Source organism: Canis aureus, chromosome 24, assembly GCF_053574225.1.
Source record: "Canis aureus isolate CA01 chromosome 24, VMU_Caureus_v.1.0, whole genome shotgun sequence".
NCBI classification, from domain to species: Eukaryota; Metazoa; Chordata; class Mammalia; order Carnivora; family Canidae; genus Canis; species Canis aureus.
Genome location: NC_135634.1, coordinates 33,833,156 through 33,840,010, shown reverse-complemented (window position 1 = coordinate 33,840,010; position 6,855 = coordinate 33,833,156). Strand labels below are relative to the sequence as shown.

Below are 6,855 nucleotides of genomic sequence, written 5' to 3'. Positions count from 1 at the left end.
TTAAAGATTACTTTTATATTAATCTGAATCTGCTAATGAAAAGTAAGGTGACCAGAGTATTATCAGATTGAATAATGTCTGCAACACACAAAGAATGCTCAAAAGGAGAAGAATACATGGGAGTAAATTTTTTCTATGATCTTGGTCAAGTTTTCAGACCTTAATATATATTAATGTTCTAATTCCAAGAAAATAACCATGAGAGAGTAATTGTGAGATGTTGGTAAAATGTTATCACAGGTAAGGTTTGGGTGTCACACCAACATCCCTATCACTGTCTCTTTCTACATTCCTGTACACCAACACACCAGTCTCTTAATTCTAGAAGCTTCTATTTTATGTCCACTAGTATTCAAAGCTTATTAACTCATTTCCTATAATTTAATAAACTCATGTTAATGACTAAAAATTGTGGAATAATATTCTTCTGCTGTTATGTTTGCAATTTACCATGGGATTCCTAAATTCAGTCAAAGCCATAAATTTCAAATAGTGAAATTTCAGATATTATGGCAAGTCAAAAATGGAGGGCTGAGAAGTGAAGAATGGAAGGAGTCTTCATCTTCTTTCAGATCACCCCACATGGGTCCCACTAATGAGGAAGACAAGCCCTCTCTGTATAGGCAAAGAGAACCAAGGAAACCACAGATGTTAATATTCTTGCCTTTGTATCTCCTCTTTTCCCATGCAGGGCATGACATTATCAATTATATTGAAGCCTATAGAATTCTTGAAAATAATATTAGGTAAGTAATGCCAACTGATTTTTTTAAGAGAGAAGGAGAGCACCTGAGCAGGAGCAAAAGGAGAGGAAGAGAGAATCTTAAGCAGGCTCCACATCCAGCATGGAGTCCAATGCAGGGCTTGATCTCATGACCCTAAGATCATGACACAAGCTAGAACTGACCTGGTTGTTTAACTGAATGAGCCACCCAGTCACCTCTGAATTTTTGTTTTAAAAGGTACTTTCGTAGACACCAAGATATTTAAAAGAAACTCATCATTTATTTTAGGCTTAAGATAGCAATTGTGCTCCTTTCTCATGAGAAATGACATGTATCCCTACTAAATAACATTCATAGAATTACAGGATAGTGTATTGGGAAGATTCCTTAAGAGTTGATCTAGTTTACCACATTTTCCCAAAACCTCTCCCACCTTCTATCTTTATTTTTCTGATGAGGAAACAGAGGGAAAAGTTGAAAGATGTAATAGCATCCTAATATTTCTGATCTACCAACAGAAAACAAAAGGGATAAACTATCTCCTTGCTGAGAAAAGGAGTCAGGGATAGCTTGCTTCAGAAACCTTTTATAGCATCACAGAGTAACCAAAGGACTCAGAAGAGCAATCAGGGAAACTAAGTGAAAGATGGGCCAAGGCAGAGAATACTAACCTCGAGTGCTAAAGATTTCTAGAGGATCAGTGAAAAGAGGCTATAGGAGGCCACCACCTCTGCCGGGGGCCGCAGCGGGACCCTCGCCAGAAAACCATGTTTCGCAACCAGTATGACAATGACATCATTGTTTGGAGCCCTCAGGGCAGGATTCATCAAATTGAATATGCAATGGAAGCTGTCAAACAAGGTTCAGCCACAGTTGGTCTGAAAGCAAAAACCCATGCAGTGTTGGTTGCATTGAAGAGAGCACACAGAGCTTGCAGCTCATCAGAAGAAAATTCTTCATGTTGATAACCGTATTGGTATCTCAATTGAGGGACTTCCTGCTGATGCTAGACTGTTATGTAATTTTATGCGCCAGGAGTGTTTGGATTCCAGATTTGTATTTGACAGACCTCTTCCTGTGTCTCATCTTGTATCTCTAATTGGAAGGAAGACCCAGATACCAACACAACGGTATGGCCGGAGACCATAGAGTGTTGGACTGCTTATTGCTGGTTATGATGATATGGGCCCTCACATTTTCCAAACCTGTCCATCTGCCGACTATTTTGACTGTAGAGCCATGTCCATTGGAGCCCGTTCTCAATCAGCTCGTACTTACTTGGAGAGACATGTGTCTGGGTTTATGGAGGGCAATTTGAATGAACTGGTTAAACATGGTCTGCGTGCCTTATGAGAGACACTTCCTGCAGAACAGGACCTAACTACAAAGAATGTTTCCATTGGAATTGTTGGTAAAGACTTGGAGTTTACGATTTATGATGATGATGATGTATCTCTATTCCTGGAAGGTCTTGAAGAAAGACCACAGAGAAAGGCACAGCCTGTTCAACCTGCTGATGAACCTGCAGAAAAGGCTGATGAACCAATGGAGCATTAAGTCACAAACCAGTCTTTATGTGTATTATCAAATATGTAAGAATGCAGGAGCCCTTACTGATGACAGTAATCTATACTTTGAACCAAAAGATGCAGTGTGGTCTTCTGGTATGTTTTAGGAATCGGTCCAGATGTGTTTTTCCCAAGTAACTTGTCTGAACCATATAATAGTGTGCATTTTTCTTTGAGAGGGTCCATATAATCACTTTCTAGAAAGTATAGTTATCTTTACTAATGTTTTTATATGAAGAACATAGTGTCTTTGTGGTTTTAAAGACAACTGTGAAATAAAATTGTTTCACCTGCCTGAAAAAAAAAAAAAGGCTATAGGAGTAGCAGAGGCTATAGAATAGAGATTAGGCAGAGAGACAGAGGGGACCCGACATACATCCCCTGTCTCCCTACTCTGTGCTTTCAGATTACAATATTTTGTTTGAGAAGTCCTCATGACAAAAGATTTTCTCCCAAAACAACTAGCAAAGTAAACAAGCGCCTTACTGACCAGGGCTCCAGGATACCTCCCAGCTGGAAAGCAGTCTCTCTAGGCCACAGCTTAGAAGAAGGTTTTCAAGTTGTCTGGTCCTGGGAATTATCAGGGATCTTATCTAAAATACAGATTTCTGGGCCTATGTCTAGAGATTCTGATTCAGTCTGTCGGTAAGGTGCCAAAGAATCTGTGATTCCAATGATCAGACAAGTTTGGAGAAAGCATGAAATAATAAAGAATATGGGCTTTGCTGCCATAGAGGTCTACTTCATTGGGCACCTCACTCGAGGATCTTATTTTTCTGAAACTTGTCTATAAAATAGAGATAATAATGAGAGAAGTGAATGTTAAATTGGATCCTATAAGTAGTTTCTAGTTGCATGCATAGACATGACCTGCACAAAATACTTATTAGCATCATTTTCTTATCTGTTAGTTTCCCTAGAAGTAATTGTAGGTTTAAGGCTTCATGCACCATAGAAAATTACCTATTGTGTAGTCATAGGACTAGCCTGGTTTAAAAAGAATAACATAGATCTATTGGATGATAAATAAGAATTATTGAGATAAGAGCCTAGATGTCAGATTGTGTTTGCTGGGCACAGCTGCTAAAAGATGGACAAGATGTGACCCTAAAAAGAAGTATATAGAGTCTGAAATATAACTGGCTTACCTTTGCCTCTGGACGGTGATCTATAAACTTGGGTATGTACTTCTGCCTCATTTAATCTTTGATTTTCTGATACCACTTGAGATGATACCTACCACCCAGAATTCCCTTTTCACTGACTTTGGTTTGGTATTTAGGAGTAATACATTTATTACATTTATTCATTTTTGATCCAGGACTCCTTCCAATATGCCCACTTTCTACCACTATACTAGAAAGGTTTTCATCCTAAAACAACCTTCTCAAGGGCAATATCAGAGTAATAAAAAACAAGGATGCGTTTAGATTTTAAGCAGTGGCTATATGTGTTATGAGCTTTCAGCTTCTTCCCCTAAAAATATATTAAACGGTATTCCTTTAGGTATAAAATGACATAGAAACAAATATAAAGTGAGAATTTTTACAAGAATGAACAAAATAAACTTACATTCCACTTAATTACAAGTGGTTAATAGATCTTTTCCTTGGTCAGGTTCTAAAGAAAGTAAGCAAGAGAGGAGAATGGAAGAACAACAACATAGGAGAAACAGAAAAGGTTCATAATAAAGAATCTGAGGAGGGCAAATGAGATATGTGAAAACAAATGTTTGCTTCCCAATCTTGTCTTATAGACCAATTCTGATTAAGGATCTCTTGGAGTTTTAGATTCACTTTTCAGAAATGCCTAAAGGTAACAATCAAATGAGATCAACAGAGGTAGAACATTAGATCTCTGTAGAATGTATTTCACTGAATAGATCTCATTTGGATTCAGCTCTTACAAGAAGAGCCTAGAGAATGAATGTGGAGATATGCCAACGTCTAGGGATTGCGCTGCCTGGATTTCCAGGAACACTCTCAGGCACTAAGTGTAAGCAACAGAAAATAAGGTGAATCATTCTAGTATTTCTATCTACATTTATGTATAAATAGGCTACCATCCCCTTTGCAGAGACTGGATAGGATATAAGCAACTCTGCTCAATTTCATTCTAGAGTACCTCATCTTAGAAAATATTTCCCTTTGAAGCATTTTTTCAAAAAATCTTTCTCAAACATAATGGTCCATTTTCTTAAGTTAGCAAATAAAATATAATGAACCCTGATAATAATCTGAAAAGCAAAGAAGCCCAAATTCTCTTGAAAAATGTTAAAAACAAGACTGTCTGATAGGAGAAACTTCCTAAGAAAAGGGAGAGATAGTTTGGGGAAGAGATTTTAGTCAAGAGGGCTCTAACCAAATTTATATCTTTGTAATTTCCTTAATATCTACTTTCTTTCTTGATTCTCTCTATATCTCTTCCAAATATTATTTTCCATTACCTATAGGCTTGATACTTTACCTGCTATTTAGCTTTGAATCAACAAGTCATAACTACATTCAGAATGAAAAGTATTAGGAAAGAAGTGAAGAAAAAACAAGTGGAGGGGTAGCAAAATACAAGATGTACCTGGTAGATTTAGGTATTGTTTGGTGGCTTCTGGGACCATTTATACATTTTATGCTCATTGGTATCCTGTCTTACATTATTCCCTCTGGCATTTGAGTAAACTGAGATTCAGAGAGACTGTAACTTACCCAAAGACACAAAAATAGTGATGCAAGTGCTGAGATCTGACTTCTAAGTCCAAATCCAGTCCCTTCTATTTCATTAGACATGACTGGCTTCATAACAAACCACCATGCTCTTTGTCTTCATGGCCAATAGAATCCCAGTTTTTTTTAGGGATTCATTCCTTAGAGAAAACTATTCTTTTTTTAAAGATTTTATTTATTTATTTGTGTGAGAGATAGCAAGAGAAAGCACAAGCAGAGGGGAGAGGGAGAAGCAGAATCCCTGCTGAGAAGGGAGCCTGATTCGGTGCTTGATCCAGGACCCTGGGATCATGAATTGTGAAGGCAGACACTTAACAGACTGAGCCACCAGGTGCCCCAGAGAAAATAATTCTAACTCAGATCAGGTGTTACTCTAGATAAATCTATGCTTATTAGTCAAATCCCAGTTCCCCTGCCAATGTAGGATTTCAAGGATATGTCTATGAACCAATTCTGACCAGTGAGGTATTTGAAAAGTTTGCTGAAAGGTTTCTAGAAAAGAGTTTCTTGCTCTTAAAAAGAGAAAATAATAATATTGTTTATCAGATATTGTTGTAATGCCTGGAACAGTAGCAACTATATTTTGACATGCAGCTCAAGTCTAAGAGCAAAGCCAATAAAGGAGATCAAATCAGAAGGTGGAAAGAACCTGGGTCCTTAAAGGTTATTGAGCTACTGAATTGATCAGCCAGGAAACTGCCTTTTTCTGTGACTCTTATAACGGATACAATAAATGCTAATTTTGTTGAAGAATTTAGAACAGGTTTATCTGTTAGTTGCAAATGAAAGTATCCTAATAGATATAAACTGCGCTGTGGAAGATACTACCGATGAAATGCCAACGCAACATGGGGGCAGAGAATACCATATCAGCTTATGAATAATTAAAATGATATGGAAATGAAGAAGCCACCTTTAGAAGCATGTGTACACACACACACATTGCTAAAATAGCATCTGAACAGCTTTCTAGAGTGAAATACTCTATCATGTTAACAGATCATCCCATCCCTTAAGTCTCAAAGTCTTATAAGGCTTTATTCCATTGGCTGCACACTGGGGTCACAGGAAAGCTTTAAAAATACCCAGGCATAGGCCATCCCTACAGATCCTGATTTAATTCATCCTGGACACAATTTGGCATTGAGAGTTTTAAAAGGTGGTTCTAATACACAAGCAAAGTTGAGGAGCACTGTTCTACAAACTTCAGCAGAAAAAAAGCAAATAACCATTATTTCGGAATGTTTATTACCTGAGAGAGAACCCAGGCTCCACCACATCAGACTATATGGGTCTGTATTCCCTTTCCCAAAGAATATTCCAATTGTTTGCATTATTGACAGGAGGATAGAAGCAGACTGGAGCAGAAGTCAGAACCACAGAAGGACCAGGGCACTCAGAATTCTGGGTAGTAATTGATAAGGAGCGCTGGCTTAGGAGTCAGAACACTAAGGTTCAACAACTTGTCTCATCAGTTACTTGGGATCTCAGGAAACCACCTGCTGACTCTGGGCAACCACATACTCATGGATAAGGCAGGGTTAATAATTCTACTTTCCTTTTGGGTGCTGTGAGGATCTGACTAAATTATCTGTGTCAGATGTTTTGTAAATGGCAAGGCATCAAACGGATGTAAGGTGAGGTGTTTGCAAATGAACAAGGACAACTGTAGTAATTTACAGATTATCACCCAGTGGTTAGTCTATGCTCAAATCACTTTGCAATAGCTCGGGTTTTCTCCATCTTTTCCCCTCATTAGAATTTCATGGGCTCACCAATGCCAGGTCCAACCCTCGTAAATTCTAACTTAAACTGTCTGGGGTGGGGGTTGGCCATCAATAC

At 38.1% G+C, this 6,855-nt stretch overlaps 1 pseudogene; it reads left to right on the top strand.

Annotated features, from left to right (window-relative positions):
* The first annotated feature begins 1,294 nt into the window (after nt 1–1,294).
* Nucleotides 1,295–2,466, top strand: LOC144296514 (proteasome subunit alpha type-1 pseudogene; annotated as a pseudogene).
* Nucleotides 2,467–6,855: the final 4,389 nt, after the last annotated feature.